This window comes from Pipra filicauda, unplaced genomic scaffold (assembly GCF_003945595.2).
Source record: "Pipra filicauda isolate LSUMZ 115617 unplaced genomic scaffold, ASM394559v2 scaffold708_size209920_pilon, whole genome shotgun sequence".
Taxonomy (NCBI): Eukaryota; Metazoa; Chordata; class Aves; order Passeriformes; family Pipridae; genus Pipra; species Pipra filicauda.
Genome location: NW_024104874.1, coordinates 186112 through 209881, shown reverse-complemented (window position 1 = coordinate 209881; position 23770 = coordinate 186112). Strand labels below are relative to the sequence as shown.

General features: G+C 41.0%; 1 long non-coding RNA gene across 2 annotated transcripts; it reads left to right on the top strand.

Moving 5' to 3' along the window:
- Positions 1-8068: 8068 nt before the first annotated feature.
- LOC113989802 lies at positions 8069-23456 on the top strand. Of its 2 annotated transcripts, none has more exons than XR_005566379.1 (5): positions 8069-8129; positions 16773-16894; positions 18320-18463; positions 22526-22591; positions 23090-23456. It is a non-coding gene; the product is annotated as an uncharacterized LOC113989802 (long non-coding RNA). The 2 variants fall into 2 exon arrangements; XR_005566378.1 differs by lacking the exon at positions 8069-8129 and adding an exon at positions 8861-8948.
- The last annotated feature ends 314 nt before the right edge of the window (positions 23457-23770 follow it).

Sequence of the window (23770 nt, the reverse complement as noted above, 5' to 3'; positions counted from 1 at the left end):
ATTTCCTCCTGGAAGTTTAGTTCTGAGAGAGGCAGGTAGGCAAGAGAAGTTCTGGGGGTAAAAATAAAACTCAGGTGATTTGCATGAGTCTTCAGGTTTATTTTAAATGTACCTATTGATTTTTTTTCCCCAAAAAAAGACATGAAATATTTGATTTCTGCAGTGAAACCTGCTAATTCCTGCCTAAAACAGTCAGGCTGGCACAGAGGTGACACTTTGCAGTGTATCCTGGAACTTTTAGTAGGGAAGCACATCCTTCTTTCAGTGCACAACTGGCTCAAACTGCAGTGCTTCTAAATTGGTGCATGTGAAGTATATATATATAAATATATATTTGGGGTTTTTTTCCCCCCTCAGAAAAATCTATCCCCAAGATGGCAAAAATATAATTAGAGAGCCACCATTCCTTTAAAATATTTAAAATAACCAACGTCTGTGAGTGTTAAGGGATGATCACATTTTATTTACCCCACTATGTTGACTTTTGGACACTGTTAGGATGTTGGTGTTCTCAGCTCAACTACTGCAAGTACTGGGGTAAGAACTAGTTTTCACCCAAGATCAAATTTTAGGGTGGTGAGTGATCATTTGATGTCAGGAATTTTTCCTCCAGAATGTTCCTTGTTTCTTGTTTTCCACAAAGGAGGCTCTGCATGAGGCTCTGCATTAAAAAATAGCAGCGTGGGAATGGAAAAAAAATTAATAATCATTTATATATGTGGGCAAAATATGATCCATATATATGTGGGGGCAAAATAAACTTCCACATTAAGCTGCTCAGGTGAAGTAACAACAATTTGAAGCGCTGACACAAACCAATTACCCCAAAACCTGATATGAATTTGTGGAAGAGGGCAGCTAAAAAAAAAACCTTGAGATGGAGATATTTCACCTCAATTCCTCCAGAGAGGCTCAAGGGCAGAAAGAACAGGTAACTAAGAGTATCTTTTGCATATAAATAATTTCCCATTCTGCCTAGAATTGAGATAGTAGGAAGGAGGGAATTGAAAAGGTGGCACTTGTGTAAAGATACTGTGTTTCCTTGAAGTGGGATGTTATACATCATCCTGAGCCCTGTGGTGGAAAAGCCAAACACACATTGCTGGAAGTGTAAGTAGAAAAGGCATTAAGCTGATAAAGAGACTGTGTTAAATGTCAGGGAGGAAACTCATAGCACTTATGGCATATGTAAAAATAAAAAAAAGTCCTCTCTATTACCCACTAAAAAATAGGAAAAGTTACTATTAATGAGAAAGGCTGTATTGTTACTGGATAATAAAAATGAATCAGGACTGTGAGGCACAAATTTCTTTGTAGGTGCATCAGGATTTGCTGTAAGTGCTAAGTTATGACTCTGTTATGCAGTGCAGTGTGATGGTCCACTTGTAGAGTGTTTCACACCAGTTCTTACATTTACTGTCCATTTCAGTACTTGGTCTAGTTGATTTAAAATGCAGCTTAAGTTGATTTAAAATGCTGTTTAAGTTAATTAACTATTTCAGCATTAAGATTATCTCTTAGAGCCAAAATGTTACGTTTGGGTGTTAATCACAGTGTAGCTACAGCTTTTTAATTCGATTTTTTGTTATTGGAGGTTCAGGACTAGTGGAGTGCCCAACAGTGCAGAGCATTACCAAATTCTTCATTTAATCCAACCTGTAATTCCCTACAATTCATACTGAAAGCTAAATACATAACAAACCACGAGACTGGACTGGGCTTGTAATTGAAAACCAATCCCAAGACAAACATTGTTATTTACGGTTTAAAATAAAAGCTTGTGTTCAATATCATCATTCTGCTATTTTCCTGCACTATAATTTCTCCTGAAAGATTTGTTGTGCTCTATGATTTCACGTTTTATTCCCCTGGTTAGATTTTCCTCTGGGTTCTGATTAACCACACTGAGTTCTGATTTTGTTGGAGTAAATGGGAAGTTATCTCTGAATCCTGTGGTAAGAGGGATAAGCTTGAGACCTGAATTTCTTTCCCAGTGCAAGGATCAGTTTTAAAACTGTCATATTCATGATGGTGGGTGATAATGTTTTAATATTACACCAATCAGCAACAAAACACCCCCCAAAGCTGACTTTGGTGGTGCTGCTGCCAGCAAGGTTCCACCAGATCTGCTGCTCTTCCACTCCCAATTAAAACCCAGACCTGGATCCAGTCTCTGGATCTCAAAGTGTTTGTTTGAGCTGGAACAGATGTTTGGGAATCGATGGTTTCTTTCGTGGCCGCGGGGCAGATCCTGCTCCTTCCCTCTGAACTCCTGCAAGGATCTCTGTGGAATTCCTTTCTGTTGAGATGCTTTGATTGCCTCCTGTGATTCCACACAGTTGGAAACCCGGCTTACTGTAATCTTGGCTTAACAGGCTCTTCAGGCTGGTCAGGTTTCCAGCTAAGCAGCTCTTAGAAACCTCAGTTAATGCTTTTTGTTTCCAAGCAAGATTTTGCCGTCCTTGATTGGGAGATAAATGGCTCAGATATTACTTTTTATGAGAGATTTCCCAGGTTTTCCACTCCCCGGATTTCAAAGGTGCTGCATTAGCTCATGTTATTTTATTTGCCTCTGTGTTATCTGCTTGACACAATCTCTCCCTTTCTTTCTGCTTTTGTTTAATTGTGATTTCACATCTCTTATGCCTCTGGGTTGCCTGCTGGGATGTTTTTATCTAATCACAGAAGGATCTGATGGTTTTCAGGAGCACTGCTGCTCTTAAGAAATAGCTCAAAACATAACTTGCTTCTTTGTCTGAGTGCATATTTACCACTCCTGGGCCCATTATTTTACTGAATAATAATCCCATCTCACAAAGACTTTAGAGCATGTTAAATTACAAAGTGCCTGTAGTTTGTGGGTGCCTGTTTAATTGTTTGCAGCTTGTTGAGATATAAAATGCCTAAATACATTTTCCTTCTGTGTTTACTCTCTGAAGGCTTACTGGGGTGAAACTATGCCTTTATTTCTTAGCTTAAAAATGAAACTTTATTTTAGACTGGAAAACTTCAAAAGAAGAGAGACTTTTCCCACTGCGTGATATCGGAGGTTTACACATTCCCAGCCTCCTGGAAGCTCACTTTCTGCCTCAGACTTGCAATCAGCCTTCAAGAATACTTGTTCTTCTATTAGTTTATCTCCCAACTCGCAGCTCAGAGGTGGATGGAGTTGTGTAGATACTTTAGGAACCGGCTCAGAGCTCTGTCAGTATTCTGAGACTTCACAAGTCCAATTTGTGCTGCTGGGCTCCTTTTCCCCTCCCGTTTGCACATCCCCGTGACTGAGGCAAAGCCCAGGAACAGCCTGAGAGGCTCTTTCAGGAGCTCTGGCTTGGCATCTCTGATAAAGCTGGTCCTGGATCCTGAGCCTTAAAAATTACAGACCTTAGTAAGCTGGTAAAACAAAGCTTTGGCTGATGTGATTTTAGGAAGCTGAACTAGATCTGTCATAGATTCCTCTCTAATTTTACAAGTACAATTCTGTGGGCTAATTAGCCATCAATATCTAAATGTTGTTTTAGAGGGAAGGCTGGAGCTGGTCCAGCAGCATCCACAGTGTACACCCCCTATATGCCAGCAACAAACTGACAGTATTAATGTCAATTCCCAAGAAATTTTGTGGAATAACATTTACAATTTTGGGTTTAAAAGGAGACTTTGCATGTCTTTACATTTTAGTCACTCAGTGGGAGAATGGGTTGGAGGGAGCAGCACTTGCTGCTGTCTACCAGTATTTGGTGTGGCTCCTACAAGCCAATCTGTGCTTTAGTAAGGAGTATTTTTAGAATGGAATTTTGACTCTGCATAGTCTGTAATAAAGAGAAACAATTCCTGGTGAGGGATGCTCTGTGTCTGTGCCCATGTCTGAGTGTTCACATTCAGCGTCATCTGAAGTTCAGGAAATAATCCTTCCTTTTGACAGGCAGAATTGGAACCACAGAGGGGCATTGACTGGGACAAACACAGCAGTTGTTCAAAAACTCTCTCTCAATTATCACTGCAGTTTTGTTTGTGTGAATTCTGCCTGCCTGCAAAATAGGATTTGCAAAAACTCCGAGCCAGATTTTAATTCAATAGAAATCAGAGTGGAGGTAACCATGGCAGAATCACAGCTTTTTATTCCAGTAGAAAGTGTTGAAAGAGTTTCACAGCCAAGCCAAACCATTTGTTTGTTGTTTTGTAGTCAACGTTTTACAGCCTTCTTTTAGTACAAGCTGTTCATTTAAAAGAAGGGGGAAACTGGTCAGGGCATGAGCTCCAGTGGTTTTCTGCTTCCCTTGAATAGGAAAGGAGCTTTATCTCCCCTTAGAAGCCTTCAGATAGTCTGACAAAAGTTACAAAATACTTTAGATTTGAGGTGAAGGACTAGAGAAATCTGTGCTGCTATACTGGGAATTAATGTTGGCATTGCTCTTCCTCTTGTTGTATCCTCCCAAAATAATAAGATAATAAGATGTTTCCTGAAAGGAGAGTCCACTGAGCTACCCTGAGTTTGAGTTTGAATGCTGTGGGGACCCACCAGAGATAAATTTACAATTTATTTGTAAATTCACTTCCCAGTCCTGTTGACTCTGAGGAAAAAGCCTGAAGTTCAACTCCTAGAAAATGTTTACCCCTGGATCCCATTTGGGATGTGAGGAGCAGTCAGTGAAAGGCAGTTCAGGTGCCAGCACCGTTAAATGAAGTAGGAGCAGGTGGGATCACATTTCTTCATTTCTTTATAGCTTTGGTCAAACAATCCATTAGGATTTGTGCCTCACAGGCTCCACAGGAGTGAGCTGGGGATGTCCTGGGCAGAGAGATGTTGGTGGGAACTTTCTGGCCTGGCTCTTGAGGAAAAATGAGCATCTGGGAACTCCTTTGCAGTGGCCACATTTTGCATAAATGCCTGGGCTGAGATAAATGTCTGAGATACTTGGGGATTAATGGGTGTGAGGAACAGGGCCAGCCAAAGGCAAGGAACAGCTCTGGTCAGCACAGGGATTTCTGGAATAATACATCCCAAATGGAGCTTGGCCGGGCTGCTATTGCCTTTTTGGCTTTTGTGAGGGAGGAAATTTTAATCCCTTAAATCACGGTGGGGAGGTTGGAACGAGATGATATTTTAGGTCCCTTCCAAACCAAACCATTCTGTGATTCTACGAAATTCAGCAGCTCATTTTTAAGATGCTTCTCAGACTCCATCAGTCATTCCTGTTCAGTAGTGTTTGCATCACTCTTCACTCTCTTTTTTCACACATTTTTTTCTGGGACAAAACTGTAATTAAATGGGATTGGGGAGAGGGGTTCAGCCATGGATTACTCAGTGCTGTTCTACAAAATAAAGTGGAGTTATTTTTTAAACTTCCATCTCTCATATTTCTTGTGCTGATGCCCTTTTGGTGCTTGAAAATGTAAGATGTCCTACTTCTGGTGGTACCTCTGTTGACTTTTTCTTTAGCTTTTACTTATCCTGAAAATCTTCAGTGTTTCTTTGTGTGGTTTTCCTGCTCAGCAATTTTCTAACATTGCAGAGGGAAAGTCCCCAAAAGTCTTGGCACTTGTGGAGGAGATTCTGCTTTAGAGCCCTGAGCTGCAGGGTAGGGAAAAGCTTCCAAATAATCCGACATATCAATGCTTTCAGTTATTAAATCTGAATTCCTGGGATGTGTCTCGAATCCCAATATAATCAACTTGCATGTGTGATTATTATTATTTTGTAACAGTAATTAAGGACAAGCATAGCAGAAGTGTTTCAGATTCATGGAATTTGCCGAAGAAAATTTAATTTTGGTGCTCTTACCACACTACTAAAGCTCCATGATTTTAGGTGTTGACTTTCAGTTTTCATCTACCAGCTTGTTTCATGCTAAAAACCTCCTTTTTGGGGCTAATTTCACCCTTGTTTATGTATTTTTAAACAAAAGCACGACTGAAATGACTTTCAGCTGCTTCTTCTGGTCTGTTGAAGGGCAGTGGAGTTGGGAATGGTAATGGCACATACAGGCAGCAACAGGGAGAGGGAGGGATTGATGGACAGCACTAAGTGTGGCAGAGGAGCCCATGGAATAAACAGGAATTATCAAAGTCCTCTCTGAATTCTTCTGAGTCTGCATTGCTCCCTCATGTGCTAATCAGACTTAAAATTTGGGGCATCATTCCTTTGTAGCACCTTTGGTCTTCACTGACTGAACAGTATCAGACTGATAACTAGAAAAGTGATTTTTTTGGAGGGCAAATCATGGGGTTGAAGGAAAATATGTGTAGAAGTTTGCTTGTTATTCTTCTTTGCTCATCAACAAAGCACCAAACTTTCAGGAAATTATATCTACAACAATAATAAGCTTAAAAAAAGGGATAATAAAAAGTATCAGGTGTTGGCAGTGTGTTGTGAAAGCAGCTGGCTGGTCCTAAATCTAATTCCTGGGGTTTTATGGTGTGGCAGTAAAGAGGAGAGCAGACAGCACTTACCCACTGAGCTGGAATTAAATCCAGATTTGTTTCAGCAGGGCATTAATGGGGTTCCTGCAAGAGAGAATCTCTGCCTTTGGGTCTGTTACTGGGTGGCAAATCATCTGGACGGGGAGTTTTTTGAGCTGTGACAATATGTTACAACTCAGATTTTCCCAAATTAAATTCATTATGCCCATTAACTGGTTTTCATGTGAGATGTACTGTCAATTATCTTTTTGTGTGTGAAGCCTTTTACAGTAACTAAAGGGGCTTTCTTTGCCTTTATTCCTCATGTCTGTGTGGTTCACGTGCCTGTGCTATAATTCCTCATTACTAAATGAAAAAGTCTAGGTAGCTTTGCTGAGTTTCCCCTCTTGAAAATACATTTTGAAAGGTCAGTTCCTCACTCCTCTGTAAAGATATTAAAGACAGAATTTTGAACCAGTAGTATCTATTCACCAAAAAAAAAAGGGAGGGGAGAGCTAGCAGCGTTGTGTCACATTAGGAGCTTGCTGCTTCCTTTAAAAGGTGTTTTAAATTCCTTAATTATGGCTTTCCATAGAGTAAAACCCATTTACAGCTGTTCACAATGTTTTCTGAAAGTGCAAAGGATTTAAGGAGAATAATCAAAGCAGAAATATTCTGTACTGGCCCTGCCCAGGCTCAGTGGATCCCAAAGCACAGGTTTCTGGGTTCCCTGACTGACCACGTTGTACTGGGTATTTTCTGACCTTCTGCATCATTTTCTGTTGTTGAATTGCTTAATTTCAATATATTTTCTGTATATTTGGGCACTTTCTTTATAGAAACTTTACAGTTTAGCAGGTGGATTCTTTAGCACAGTGGTCGTGTGGCATGAGGAGCAAAAAAGAAAGGTTTGATCATAGAACTCAGTGAAATTCTTTGTGCATTTCTGAGCTATTTACTCATATTTGGGATAAATTGAAGCCAACTTTGCCCTTCAGCAGCTGATCATGTCCATTTTTAGCTTTGGCCTTCTTTAAGGTAGAATTTGAATTGCTACACCAATATACTCCCAATCCAGTTCATGACATGAGCATCTCTAATCGTTGCTGTATTTTTGTCCTCGCTCTTCCCAGTTTTTAAACCTCTGAAAATAGCTCAGGAAAAATTCCCAGGAGCCAGGAGGGAACACTAAAATGGTATATATACTGTAAAATATATAGGTCCTACAATAACAGGAGGTAAGATGGGTGTAACACTGATAAATAATAACAGAGGGATCAGTTGGTCATTTTTAGCTGGGATCCCATTTTAGTCAATCATCTTAATTTGGTACCTGGAATCCAAAGAAAACTGGGGATGGAAAAAAAGAAGTGGAAGCTTAATCACAGTATTATTTTAGGAAACAGGATTAGCAGGGATGCAGAGATGTGTATCCTCACAGGGATAACTGAAAAGCATTTATTTCATCCCATCAGGGAGACTGATCATGGCAAAATCATTTAAAAATTTAAAATACAGACCAAATGTACATTAATCTATTACTTTATGCAGATGGTCAAAAAAATCTTAGTTTTCTTTCTTAGTTTTTTGGTCAGTGCCTAATTTGGGTTATCTGAATATGCTTTAAATGAACAGAATAGTGAAATCCATTTTTTCTGATCACTGTTTCAGATTTCTGCCATGGAAGGAGACCATTTCTTGATCCTGAACCAGAAAGTCCCTTGGAAAAAGTAAGTGGATTTATAATCAAAGACAACAGTTAAATTCAGATGTTATGAAAATATTAATGACATTTTAATGTCTTAATATCTAGTAAGAAAGTAGTTACAGAAGATAAAACAGCCTGTTACTTTCCTTTCCTCTACTGCAGATATACCACAAGTGTGTAAATAAGTTTATTTTAACAGTAATGCACTGTTTATCTTTTTTTCAGAAAGGGTTGTTTTAAGAATTTCTACCTGATTAATAAGGTTGTGATCTCTCACCATTTCAAAATCTGCATATATTTCCAACAGAACTCTGCCATTCTTAGAAATAAGACATTTATAAATGCCCATATTTGGGATGATTTAGCAGAAATGCTTGCCTGGTGTGCTTTCCTGTGCCCTGAACATCTGGCCTGATGTTCAGGCCCATCGGTTCTTTAATTCCAGCGTGTGTTTGTGCCACTTAGAGAGGAGGAAACTTCATCTGAATTTTAGTACCAGTCATTTCAACCCCCTGGCCTTGGATGGGGGATGATTAGTGATAGAAGAAAAAGATAATCTTATATTAATAAAAATTGGGGTGGTTTTTAGGGGGACCATTGTGTCACTGGAATGTGGGATGTGACATCACTGTCACCCTTGATTGTCCCCATTGTTTGTGAAGCCACCATGGACATGTCACTGCTGTTTGTGCTGGCTTTGAGCTGAGACCTCCCAGTGCATTCCCAGTATTTGGTTTCTCTGGATAAGGTGGAGTCCTGTGGGAATTTCTTGCCCCCAGGACACACCGTGTCTGTGCAGAAGCAGCAAAGTGAAGTTTCTGTTTGGAAATCTGATAAATGGGTGAGCAGATGGCGGTTTGTACGTGTGATGAACTGATTTGAAGTGATTAAGACAAGTGTAAAATTGGATTTTGAGCATCTTAAAAAGTGCATGGCTCACTTACTTTAGATTTCATGCAAAATAACAGTAAGTTCTGTGACAATTTGGAAATTTGGCTGAAGGAAAGCTGTTAATAATCCTGGTGCTGTCTCACTTCTTGAGGGATGGAAGTGGTACAGCCTCCTGTGGTGGCAAAAGCAAGGACTTACCAAAGGGTATTAGAACTTTTACCCAGCTGGAAACAGGAGTTAAAAAGGAACTTCCCTACTATTTATTGTTTAAAATTTTACTTTTAGTGTTATGTGAAAAACTAAATCGTTTAAAGTGTTAATTCTGGTTTTATATGAAAAAATAGTGCACAGAACGAGGATTCAGTCTGCTCTATAATTCATAATTTTAAAGGTTAATTATTGTATATAAATATGACAATTTCATACCTGTGTGATTACAGGGGAAGTAATGGGTGGATTTGCAGTATTTAATCCAGTTTATTTTTTGGTTTTAGCATTACTTTTCTAACTCTCTGGACTTCTGAATTCATTTTGAGTGGCCTGTTGAGAGCTTCAGCTGTTCGCACCCATCACAACTTGCCTAAAGGATTGCTGTTTAATTAGGATTGAATTAAATGACACAAACCAGCCTCAACTCCTAAATATCACCATTTTTAATCCTTCAAGCCACTCTCATCAGGCTTAGAAAGGACTAGATGCACCTGCAGCTCATTCACCTGTACAGGCACTTAAAATTCTGCCTCACGAGTGGCAGCGATTGCATATTCACCTCAGATCTGCTCCTGTATATTCATGATGGCTCCTCTCTGAACAAACAGTTCCAGCAGGATATTATCAAGGGGAATGCTGAAATAATATTGCACAGTCAACACAGATCTTAACTTGACCTTTTTTTCCCCAGCCCAGAAATATAAATGTAGCCGGTCTGCGGCTCGGAAAGTAAATTAGGCAAAGCAGGGAAACCTGCTGTTGGTACAAGTTTTCTGCTAATAATTTTCTAGTCTAAACAATCTCCTGTGATCCAGAACTCCCACTCCCATCTGCAGGCCAGCCTGTGTGCCACACAGCTTCCCAGTTTAGGAACGGGACAGCCCGTGCCTGAGGCTCTGAGAATCTCAGCGGAGCTGCTCGGGGGACGTGGGCTCGGAGCTGAAGGGCTGCTGATGGAGTCTGACCCCCCAAACTCTCTCAGAATTCCCAGGATTCAGTCCCTAGGGACTGGATCTTCATTTTAATTGTGCAGTTAAAACCCACCATTCTAGTCTTTATAATACAAAGTGTAGAAATTCTGGTTTTTTTCGGTTTTTGGTGGTAATCACATTACAGTTATCTGAATTAAAACATGGAAATGCTGATTGGAAGGGACCTCTGAGTCAACCTCTGCTGCCTGAACACTCCTTAAACCAGCACAAGGTCAGGTCAGACCTCGTCTGGTTGAATCTTGAAAACCTCCAGGGACGGGGATGAGTTGCCAGGCAGCATTTCTACACTAACAAGCCAAAAAAACCCACAAAAACCTCCAACAAACTAAAAAGTGCTGCACAAATGTCTCAGTTAAGTCATATTTTCACTTTCTATTTAAACTGCTATCTGTGGCCTTTGAAGGAACGTAGTGAAAGGGAAACTGGCAGGTTTTACATAAATAAATACATTAAATCTTGTCTCTCAAATTCTGAAGAAACAAACAGATGATGAAATTGGTGTAGCCTGAAGTGCCAGGAAATGAAATAATGGTAAAATACACATATTTGAGAAAAAGATCTAATTTCATTGTGCTACCATCCCAGCAAAGGCAAAATAGAATTAAACTAATGATCATTTGGAACATGTTATTGTACATTTTGCTTATACAAATGGTGTTGACTGTGTGTTACACAACATTTACCTTATTCACAAATGGGAATTTTTAATAGAATGTTTTTATTTGGAGAAGATATTTGCATATGCACTCATAATTTTTTTTTTCTCCTGGAAGATAAATTATTCTCTTTAATACACAGGAGAAATAAGCTGCCTTCCCACCAGCTTCCATAGAAATGTAGTTCAAAACTCCTTGTGATGTAGAGGGAGATTTGCAGCTCCACAAAAAATAAGAGGCTGTGATTTTTTTTTCCTTTCTTTAAAGCAGTTCTCTTTTTTTTTTCTTTGCTTTTCTTACCTGTAACTTTATTTATTGAAAGTGCACTAATTTGGTTTCAAGGAGAAAGTGTAGTAAACAGATGGAAAAAAAATATTGGTATCTTTTGCCACCACTAAGCATCTTGCAGCCAGGAAATATTTATACTTGTAAATAAGATAACGTTTAAAAAATTCTCTTTTGAAAACCAGGAAATGATTCTTAAATATGGGAAAAAAAATACCTTTGTAATGAGATGTATCTGTGCATGTTGCATGGGATATTAGACACTAATTTATACAGCCCAAAGTGTGTTCACCTATTTTCAGTTTATGAGCACAGATATACTGGGAACAAAGCTCTACCTTCTGAGAAGATAAGTGCTTTTTAGAGATCTCTGGGGTCTCTGGGGTTTTAATTAGGGATTTTTATAGCTTTTGTATACGAGCTTCTAAGACCTTTTTACTTCAAAATAAAATTCAGATTTTTTTTGTGTCCTCCCTTGATCAATTTTAAGGCCAACAATAAAGGTGGAAGGAACCTGTTTCTAAATATTAATGAGTGCCTTTCTAAAAGGAGAAGGAACCTTCAGCAGTGTGTACGAGTAGTACCTTTAAAGGGATATTTTATAAATATATAAATAGTTCTAGAGCATTTGTAATTAAAGGAATCATTTAATTATGCTCCCAGATTTAGGCATTGACTGGTGAACGCTGTGTTTTGGGACAAGCTGTTCCATGCAGGTCTTAGGATGGGAGTGATGTGCATTCATATCTATATATCCTGCTAAAATCTGGCCTGGTTTTTGTGCTGTTGATTGAATTGTTTTGGGTTCTTCTTGCTGAGCTGGTGATGGGTTTAAAAAAAATGAATCTGCATAAGAACCTTGGCATTTAAGCCCTTTAAGTATAAATGAAGGCACAACTTGCTCCCTGAATGGTTCCAGCAGCCTCCTGAGCCTCATCCGTCGTGGAGCAGCCCAGGCCCAGACTGGAACAGGGAGATGTAAATGTGTCAATATATGAACAGTGGTTTATGGGAAGGGTTCGTGCTCTCCTGCCCTTCCCACCCAGGGCACACTGGGATGTGCCTCTGGCTCGGGAATGCTCATCTGCACTGGCAGCCCGGAGAGACAAGTGTGCCCCGGGCTCATCCCACAGCCAGGGCAGAGGTGAGGGGGGAATTCCGCCCCTCTGTCCCCTCAGGTGAGACCCCCCCTGCAGAGCTGCCTCCAGCCCTGGGCTCCAGCACTAGAAGGACGTGGAGCTGTTGGAGAGAGTCCAGAGGAGGCCCTGGAGATGCTCCGAGGGCTGGAGCCCCTCTGCTCTGGAGCCAGGCTGGGAGAGCTGGGGGGGTTCACCTGGAGAAGAGAAGGTGAGACCTGAGAGCCCCTTCCAGAGCCTAAAGGGGCTCCAGGAGAGCTGGAGAGGGACTTGGGACAAGGGATAGAGAGAAAGGACAAGAAGGAATGGCTTCCCACTGCCAGAGGGAAGGGATGGATGGGGTATTGGGAAGAAATGCTTCCCTTGAGGGTGGGGAGGCCCTGGCACAGGTTGCCCAGAGAAGCTGTGGCTGCCCCTGGATCCCTGGAAGTGTCCAAGGCCAGGTTGGATGGGGCTTGGAGCAACCTGGGATAGTGGAAGATGTCCCTGCAGGGGGTGGAATGAGATGGGCTTTAAGGTCCCTTCCAGCCCAAACCATTCCATGATTCCGTGGTCTCTCCATGAGAGCCTTCACCCCCCTGAGCCCCTGGCAGCACGTGTCCCATGACACCTGCAGGGTCTGCCCCCAGTGCTCCCCTCTGGGGACCAGGAGCCCCTCAGTGTCACACAGGCTGTGGAGGAGCACCCTGTGCCACCCAGTGCCCACCTCTCCCTGACCCGCTGGGTGCTGGGGCGAAGGGGACCCAAACTGTCCCAGGTGGGGTGACTTTAACTCTCATGAGTTTCAGTGGGTGCCCATTTACATCCAGTCAGAGCTGAGGGCGATACATTGGGTTAAGCAGCTTGATAAGGGTTGAAATTCAGTGTCTCAGGGTATCATTATGTGCCACTGGAAGCTCTTTCTGGAGATGGAAGTGGAATGACGAGGGCTGGATTAGGTCATGTGCTAAATGACAGGTGAGTTTAATGGGTTCTGACTGACACAAGCAGAGCTGACACATCAGGGCTGCCTTTCTCAGCTCTGCACTTGATCTGATTACAGGCAAGAGATTATAAATTCTTTCTTTGCAGAGGAGAAGTGGCTCCAGGAGGTTGAAACCATTAAAAGTGGTCTCCATCAAAGGCTTTAAGTGTTCAGGGCAACGCAGCCACCCTTGTGTTTCCAGAGTAATTACAAAGCTAAAAACATATCAACAACCCTGCCCTTCACGCTGAGAATTCTTCTTATTACAAAGGCAAATAGTCAAAAGGAATAAAGAAAAACGAAAGGGGAAAAATTGGCTGTATTCCCAGATAACTGGAACTTCCAGAAACCGCCCAGCACTGACAGAGACTCCAACAGCCAGAGCAGGGTGTGAGGAGGAACAAGGCCTGAAGGACAGAAGAGAGAATAAAGCAAACAGGCACCTCATAAACAAAAATCCATTCCCTATGGATGGTGCTGAGGGCCTGGTTTGGGCTGAAAATTTCAGGGAATCACAATTAAAGGGATTTGTTTAACAGGATGAGGAAGATGATTTGGAAGGTTGGGTTGGAACTGTTTTGTTTTCACTGGTCTCTGAGACTGTTGGGGCACCTTTGGGTGCTACTGAAAGGTACCATTTTATGGAGGAGGGCTGTTGGAAGCAAAAGGGGAGGTTGGGATGGAGGTACCTGCTCAGCCTGGATGAAACCACCCCTTGGAACTGGGTGGTCAGTGTGGTAGTAGAACCACTTGCGCATGAGATCAGAAAGGGAGGAAAACTGTGGGCAGGAGAGGTGATAAAAGGATATTCTAACCTGGAAGGGACCGCAAAGGAAATATATATTTCCAAAAAAAAAAAAAAATCCCAAGTTTAAAAAATAAAATATTTACAAGAGAGACATGGATACTTTAGTTTGATTATTCTGCTCTCTGATTTGTGGAGAAAAGGGGTGCTCAGGCAGGTCGGCACCACCTGGTGCCCTCCTGGCACCTCCTGTGACGTGGTGCCAAGCGTGCTCTGCTCCCAGCCCCACACACGGGCAGCTCTGCCGTCAGCAGCTTCTTTAGAGATTAGAAAGTTCACTTTGCTACAAATTATTTATGGTGTTCAGTTTTCAGGGCTGTTCTGAAGTGCTGCCTTCAGCTGGGGCTCAGATGATAACTCTGTCAAAAGCTTTCTTAGTCAGCAAAATATTAATAAATACTTGACGGCGGATCACGTAACACATATATTATAAATATCATTTATCCCTGGAAAAGAGCACAAGTCACAGTAATTGTTGACAATTTTATTCAGAAAGGCTGTTTTTGTTGTTTTTTTTTTCACACTTCTGTGCATCATCTGCCAAAAGAAACCCCCCCAGACTGGGGAAGTTTGACTCATTGTGTGACGCAACAGAAAACAGATGGCAAACCCTTCACAGATTTTAGGGTTAGGCCATGTGGGGTGGAACCCCCACAGCAAAATTCGTGGTTTTTAAAAGTCAGTGACCTCATTTTGGAAACTGGGTGTTTTTCTCGCTCATTTCATACGTTACTTGAGGTGGTTTGGGGTGTTTTGAGGTGGATTTGAGGCGTCTGGAACTGGTTTGGGGGGGACTTGGGGGGCTTTGAGGTGGGTTTGGAGGGGTTTGAGGTGGTTTAGGGGGATTTGAATTGGTGTGGGGGGGATTTGGGGGATTTCGAGGTGGTTTGGGGGGGGCCTGGAGGTGAAATTTTGGGATTTGCGGGGGCTTGGAGGGATTTGGGAGGTGGTCCGAGGAGTTTGAGGTGGGTTTGGGAGGGTTTTGAGATGGGTTTGGGAGGGTTTTGAGGTGGTTTGAGGAGGTTTTAAGGGGTCTGGGGATGGTTTGGGGGGATCAAAATTACATATGAGAAATAGGGGGTCATGGTGTTCTTCTCTTTAGTTTCTGTGGTTTGAATAAAAAGATTTCTTCAAGAATTTTAGTTTCAAAAAAAATAATTCCCAACATTCCTTCAATTCCTATGACAATTATTGTAGGATATTATTGCGGTTTTTACAATTTATGGTATATATTTGTGTCTTCCCTGTTAAAGCCTTGTATTTGTATACAAATATATATGAATATATACAAATATGTCTTAAAGGTTGGACTTAATGATTTTATAATTCTGTGGTTCTAAATAAAATCTCTGACATGTTGTGGAAAAAGGTTGGGATTACAGGATAAACCTATTATGATAAAGAGGGGAAAAAATGGGGAAATAAGATACAAAAATTATGTAGTAACTTTGATTGGACTCAAAGGAGTTCCCTTCTTCCAAAAAGACTTTTACACAAAAAGATTTATAGCTGATTTATAGCTGAATTATCTGAATTCAGTTGTGAAATCAAGAGAAATGTAGTGCTTTCAGATACAAATACAGGCCCAGGAGTCTTTCTGAAAACAGAATATTGTATTTTTATATTTTATTTTCACCCACAGATCATTCTCCCGGGTAGACACTGGATTTATTTCCACAGAAGTCTTTGCAGGAATGAAGCTGTTGGCTGTAGGAAGAAAAGAAAAAAGTGAATGTGTTCACATGGGAATATCAGGACTTTTCTGAAAATATGTGTTTTTTCCAGGTTGGGATTCATATGTGGGAAGATCTTTGCGTGTGGTGCTGTTTGCTGGGGCAGGGGAACACCCAATTCCGAGATGTGTCATGGTCTGCCTGCTCTTCCTTGGTTTTGTGAGCTGGGAAGTTTGGGAAGCGTCGGCAATAATAACTCTTTGCTTTTCCTTTCTGTTTCCAACCTAAACTTCTCTGTAACCTGGCAGAAGTTGTGAGTGAGATGTTCTGTGGGTGACCCAGGACCCCTGCAGACGCCGTGTGTGATGTGCAGCTCCATCCCTGGTGCATCCCTGGTCGTTCCTGCCCTCACCTCTGTCCTCCTGCCCTGCCCTCCTCTGTCCTGCCCGTCCCCTCCTGGCTCACACAGAGGTCACTGCATCTGCTCCAAAGGGGCTGAAAATGCTTTAGCTGAGGACCTTCTGAAATCATGTTATTTTAATGACTCCATTTGGCTTTGGGCACATTTCTATCAGCTGGTGAGCACGTCCTGCAGCTCTTTTTGTTGACTGACAGGTGATATTGCAGCAGTCACTCAAGCGGCTGTTTTAAGATGCTTTGGATGATTTGTCTGTGCTGGGATGATTCATAGCTCCATTTTTATTTCATAATAAAGAGAAAGTGAGAAGGATTCTGTCTTCTCCTGCGGTTCTCACTGCACTGGATTGCCCACCTGTATCTGTGACCTCTTCTATCCCATCTCAAAGTTCAGAAGAAAATAAGTGCGAAGTAGCACAAGGACTTTATAAAATAAATCTCTCTCCTTTGTTTCTGGCTGTTGACTTTCTGCTGCCTGCAAGTTGGCTTCAATACCTGGCTCTGTCTGGAGTGAGTTTTTGGGATCTTAAAAGCAAATGTGGTGTAGAGCTGCCAAAATCTTGCTTTATCCAAACTTCTCAGTATTTGAACCAATTTTTTCTGTGCTGTGTCTCTGTTTCGTATTTCGTGCCACAGGATGGACCCTCCTTTGGAAAAACAGGATAACTCTGAGAGAATCTGAATGATTTAGGCTGGCAAAGACCTTTAAGATCATCAAGTCCAACCTTTACCACTGCCAAGGCCACCATCATGTTCAGGTACACTGACTTTCTTCAACTGGGAATGGGGAAACCTTACAAGAAGTGACACCAACAGCATCCAAGAGATAACTGTGCTAATGGAATTTCTGGTCCAGAACAACCCATTAACTCTTAAAAAGTATTGCTCTGTGTCAGGGAACAGCAAGGACAGTAAAAATGGTGATGGATGTGAGACATTACATACAATTTCACACTTCTTTGGGTTCTGATTTATGGATGTTACTAATTTTACAGGACAGTTACATGTTTTGCAGAAATCCTAAGATCTAATTATCAAAGGTGCTGCTCCTGTTCAACTCTAACTGAAGTCGTAACCTTCCTGAAAATAGTCCTATAAATGATTTGCCAGGTTCTACCCAGATTTATCAAAAGAACTTTTATGGCAAAAAAAAAAAGAAGAAAGGATTGGTGGTGTGTGTGCTTAGGATGGTGCCAAAGGCCAAGAGTGTGGGGCAGCATGTGATTAACATCATTAGAGCATTTAATGCAGCATCAAAAGGAGTATTAGAGGGCAAATATAAAGTTATTCACTCTGAGCTGGAGATAACCCTATAAAGAGATAGAGGAAAATAAAGGTAGGAGAGCTGAGGTGAATGTGTGTGGACACCTTGTTAAAAGTCTGTGTGTGTTGGGGGAGTCTGTGACACTAAATAGATCATAAAACATGAAATAGTATTATTGTCATTTAATCCAGCAACCACAGCTTTAATTTTATGCTTAAAATTAACTTATGCCATTCAGAAAGTATTGTCTGGCTTAGAATATTTTCAGCTTTAAATAATCACCAAAGCATCGTGATTAATTCTAGTCACTGTGTTTAAGATATCACTAGTTTTAAAGTATATTTTTCTATACTAGTATCCAAAAACTTATCTCTTTCAGCTGGCCTGAATAACACATTTTCAATCTTGTTCACCATGTAGTTTCTGGGAGGCTTTTAAGTTTTGTTTTGATTTGCACTGCAAGGAACTCTGAGACTCAAATATGGAATTTCTGAAGAATCAATCTAAGAACTGATCTTATTTGATGTTTTCTCTAGTCCTCTGGAGAAAAAAATGAGAGGATGCTAATGGAAGTGGTTGAAAAAATGGGAGCTGTTGTAAGAAGAGGAGGGCAACAATATCACAGAGAAGTTCTTGAATGACATTTGACAAAAAATCGCACACGGTGTTTAGCACTCGAGAGGATGAAGTGCAGTGTTCCACAGTGAAGGATGAACAATTTAAAAAGGAACAAATTGAAAGGCTTTATCAGGTGGCCATGACTGATCAACATGTTGGTGCATCACTCAGACTGGGACAGGCGTAGGAGATGAACTCTAGGGATCGTAGGGAAGGGGAGATGGGAATAGAGAGCAGAAGAATATTATCAAATATTGTAAGTGATCAATTTACTGTGGTTTAACAAATTGCCTCTCACCAGCTTCTTTGTAGGAATGTGCCACATGGATTTCCTTTTTCCTCTGGTGGATTGTACAGTGGGTTTAAACTGCCTTGTGTGTGGTGATGACCCACAAAGACCCTCTCAGACATGGACCCTGGACCATCCCATCCTGACTGTTCACAGGTATCAATTCTGGGACATAATCAAGCTCATCCCATCGTTTACCATGTTCATTCCTATCTTTACTTTTTGAATTGAACCACCCAGGGCCCAAACTAAATGTTTCTGATGTTTTCACCTTTCATTAATCAACCTCTAATCTTACAAAGAGGCACCTCATTAGTTGGGCAATGATCTAATCTTTATAAACCTGAGTTTGATTGGCATTAATTACACTTTTCTTAGTTCTGTGCTTAATGAGCTCTGCCTCAGTCATTCCATTACTTGGCCTGGAATCATTGTCAGAATGATAATTATATAATTACTTTGTCATTCTGTTTGTCTCTTGTATATGTAGACAAAACATTGCACTTCTTTCACTTGTTCTTGAATAGACATTGAAAGTCACTGTTCATAAATAACACTTGTTTGAAACCTATGGAAGGAGCCTGTGTTGGCCCTCCTCGTTTATGATGCCTGTATTTAATAACTTGGCCTCTTAATTTTTGAAAAGAAAGTGACTCATCATCTCATGGACAGAATAAATCAATTGGCTTTTGGCAGAACAACAGGTGAGTTACCATGCAGTGAATTACCAGTGTTAATTTTTCTGCCATTTCTGTCTAGTAATGGATAAATCCCGTTGCTGGCATTCCCTACATCTCTGCTGTGCATTACAGAGTTTTCTGAACTTTGGGAAAGATATTGTAGTTCTATTTATTTATTTTTTTTAAGCAGATGGTCAGAGGCTTAACCCTCTGACCCTTTCCTGTCAGCTTTCCACACTTTCCAGCTTCTGCTTCAGAGTCATTACACCGGTTCCCAGTTTCTTTTCACAGTCCTGGATGCTGTAGAACTGCTTTTGCTTCCCAGACTTCTTTCCATATAATCTTTTTCAGGTTTGGTTGTATTTTATGGCCTCTTTTCCTCATTATAGGAGACACTTGTAACTTCAACCTAAAGAAGTTAATCACAAGTGAAGCTTACAGTTAATGGGCATAATGGACAGAGGCAGAACCCTGAGTGTCTCCCAGGTTTGCCTTGCTCCAGGTCTGTCCTTGTTCCTTTGTGCACAGCAGAGAAAGGAGTTGAAGAGAACATGACACATGCACAGTGCACAGCCAGTGCCATCACCCTCCTGGAGCAAAGCTGCCAAGGGAAAGAGCCTCTTTGAGTCCCTTTTCTCACTCCTTTGCTCATTAGTCACAGCTCTGACAAGCTCCTCACTCTCTCCAAGCTTCCATCTCCATGTGAGGAGGGAACGACAAATCGCTCCAAGCTGAGGCAAAAAGCTGATGAAAGACTCAGCAGTGATAACGCTGCCATTCCGAGTGGTGGGACAATCCCACCTCCTCCCAAAACACCCTCTCAGCTCAGCCACGTTCAGGTGTTCAACCCCCCCAAAATATAGCCAAGCAAAGAAACTGGTCAATAGAATGCATCAAACCCAAGTTCGTTTGACATCAAAGGCTGAGCTCCCACATCTGCTGGGACATGCTCTGTGTCCCCAGGGCTGCTCCTGCCACTTGCTGGTTCCCTGTCCCTGGCTCTGCAGTGGTGCTCTGACTCAATATTGATGACCTTGAAACTGCAAAAAACCCCAGACTTTATAACCTTTCCAAGTGGTTATAACTTGGTTTTTGATGCGTGTAATAGAGCCAGATTTTGGCTACGTAAATTCTGCAGTCCCAAAGCCACTTGAGTGAGGATCCACATTTAGGGGATAGTGGTTTTTTGATACTTTGGCAGTTTTATTTTATGAGGATACTTTTTTCCTTGATATTTTTTTTTCCCCACTGTTTATGTGATGCAGTGGAGGAGACAGCAATGGTGTGAAAAGAGAAGGTAATGCCTGGTAAAATGGAGAGAGTTCAGTGATTCTGTGAAACAGGAAAGATTACCTTGGAAAATTCACAAACTAATCAGAGCTCAGGGACACACACAGTGTTTTATTAAACTGGAAACACCTTCCTGTAGAACACGAACACTAAACCAAAAGAAACCTTGTACTCCAGTGACCAGCTGTTAGAGTGTGTGAATACAGGATCCTGGATGTGGAAAACACTGTTAGCAAACACTTCTGTGGGGTTTTTTGTAGCAATGCAAGAAGGCTTAAAAAATGATGAGTCTCTGTTAGCTAATAAAGGATTTATCGCCGTATTTTTTATGGATTCCAATTGCACGAGATTAGATATTCATGTGCTGGTGTCACTGTCAGTACCAGTGTGGGTTCTTACACCCATCAGCAGTTAAACTTTCCTCGGCAAACATCCCTCAAACCATCAGGGGTGAAATTTGGATTTGATGTCCTGCTCCAAGCTCTGATATTTCAGTAGTTATTTTTAGTCTGGAAACATAAAAATCCCTACTTGTGATTCCAAGGCAAAGAGGGTATTTCTGGAACAAAACTCTCGGTGCTGCTGTGCTGAGCACCTTTGAGCTGAAGGAGTGTTACACTTTAACATTCCATTTTATTGTTGTTGTGTCGGGCAGATGGACTCACCCTGTGGACTCTCCTCTTTCAGGGTTTGCCTTGATGGAATCCTCCCACACCACGAACTGAGCAAGCAGACCATAATAACTTTCTTCATTGAGTGTTCCCTTTTCAGGGTAATCCCAATAATCCTACCAGTGTTTTCCACGAGGAATGAAAGAGTGGTCAGTGTCATAGAAATCCGAGAATATCAACATCAAGACTGCAATAAGCCACAAAACTAAAATTCTGGGCTCCTGGTCCTCTGTTTCTGTCCTTGACCTTGCAAATGTCAGTTGAAGTGCTGTGCTTATGAACATACCTATTTATGTCATTTCAAACTGCATTAGAATTTAATGAAATCTGATGGACTCATTTATTCTTTTATGTATTTGCTGTGTATCTAATGCCATCTTAACCAATTTTACCCTCAGACTGAATGAGTGATACAGTTAAGTGACCATGAGGTGTGACTTTGTGCCACAGCACAATTCATTTTTGTCTCACTGCTGCTGAAGTTTGATGTGCAAAGGCTTAAATATAGGCTTGCAACTCTAATGCACTGAGGATGGACAATATAATCCTATTTGTTATGTTAAAATAGATAACCATGAAGTCTAATATGCCTCCTGATGAATTTATTATTTTTAAAACTTCACACAGTGCCCAAATTTTAGCTCATAATTTTAGCAGCAGATACAGGAATTTGGTTATCGGTCCTCAGTTCCTTGCAAAGTATTTATCCAGGAGAGGGGGTGAAGTGCAGCCACAACATCATATCATTTATTAGACTTTGGACAGCAGTAACTTGGATGTCGACTCTATTTAAAGACATCTTATGTGTCATGCTCTTAAGATGAAAGTTCATTAATTATATTGTAAACCGAGCTTTGATATTTTGGAAATCTAGTCTGGGGATTTTTTTTTTGTGCACCACAGATGGATTATTTCAGGATCTTTCAGCCCAAAACTGTACAACAGTAAATCAGCATTTCCACAGACAGTTCTTGATGTCATCTGCTGCACTTGCTGTTTTAGCACATGAATCAAAGGTGTTGCACTGCAACAATTCAGACTCCTTCAGCTAAAAACTAATATACTGAAGACAGAGGAGAAAACAAAGAGGAAATGGGGATGAATTGGGCTGGAACAGCAGAACTTGTCTCCTGATAGAACTCCTGACTCTGTGTTTCCAACTCTGATCCCTTCTGGCAGAAGTCTTATATATTTCCAAGATGCACCTCAGTTTTTAACTCCTCTGAGTGCAGAACAGGGTTGCAATGGATTGAACAGCCCTTGTGAGCATCATTATGTGGCTGCTGAACCAGGTTCCACCCCTGCAAAGGAAGGTTAGAGCTGCAACCAGCCCAAAATTGCTGAGCCTTCTCTACATCCTCTTTATTTGAAATGTTCTTTTCAGTGCTACTGTTCTCTCTTCCACAGTCTGCAAGGCCTAAATCTGTCTTTAATTTCCCTTAAAAATGTCAATTTGGGTATTTCTCTCTCCCTTCTCACCATATCCATGATGCTTTTTCTTCTTTTGAAAAGGTTCTGCGTCATTCTTTCATGCTGAGGTTTTGTAATTCTTTCCCATTTACATTTCTCTCTTTCAGGTCAATCTCCACTTATTTGAACAGCAGCTCCCCATAAAATCCTAGTGCAGCCCTCTTTACGTGCAGGTAAAAGAATTTATCATTCTAATACACTTGAAAAACACTTTTATTTTCTAATGATTTGTTTCAACACTATCACTTCTCAAAAAATCTGTATGAATATACAAGTTGCTAATGGACAATGTTTATGAATTATCCTCAATTTCCTGTGTACTAAGCCAAGTCCAATTTACTTAATTATTGGTTAAATCTAATTCTGACTGTGCTACATTTAAAAAGAAAGAAGAAACCGAGACTTTGATTAAACTTTTGTAATCACTAATTGCCAACCAAAGAGAAGTAAAATTCAGTGTGGGAAAAGTAACAAATTGGATTTTGCTCTGATGGTTTTCTTGTGTGGTGCATGCTTAATACTGTGAAATCACTATGAAATTGCCATTATTATTCTTCAATACAGAAGTTCTTTAATACAATCTTTGCAGGTAATTTACTCCAGAGAACAAGTAGGTGTTAGAACATGATAAAATGAAATTTCTGTAAAAAAACCCCTGTTTCCTGTTCCAGGCCAGCCTTGTATTCCCGGGAGTTAACATGGAATTTAAGGTTTGGGGTTTCTCATTTTAAATAAAAGTGTACTTGACCATCATACCAAGAAAAAAATAGCAGCAGCAATGTGTATGGAGTTATCTTAATTTTGCTGGAGATGCAGGAGCTTTTAACTCACACTGGAGCTACTTTTTGAGGCAGGTAATTTCCACTTAAATAAAGGTAAACTATTTCTTATACATTGCTAAATGTGAACCGACAGTGGGAATGAAAAGGACAATCTTACTAATCCTTGTGTTGGGCTTGAAGCTGCCTGAGAAATTAAGGAAATCCAGAATGGCTTATCTGTATCTGTAAAGAAAATCAGCTTGTCTTTAGACTACAAGAGGAGAGATTTAGATAAGATGTTGGGAATAAATTCTTTACTCAGAGGGTGGGGAGGCCCTGGCACAGGTTGCCCAAAGAAGCTGTGGCTGCCCCTGGATCCCTGGAAGTGTCCAAGACCAGGTTGGACAACCTGGGATAGTGGAAGTTGTCCCTGCCCATGGCAGGGGTTTGGAACTGGATGATCTTTAAGGTCTCTTCCAACCCAAGCCATTCTGTGATTCTCTGAAAATCAAAATTAAGTGCATCTTCACCAAATGTGAACTCCCAGCTCACTGTGGAACCTCACCGAAACTGCCTCTGTGTTGTATCACT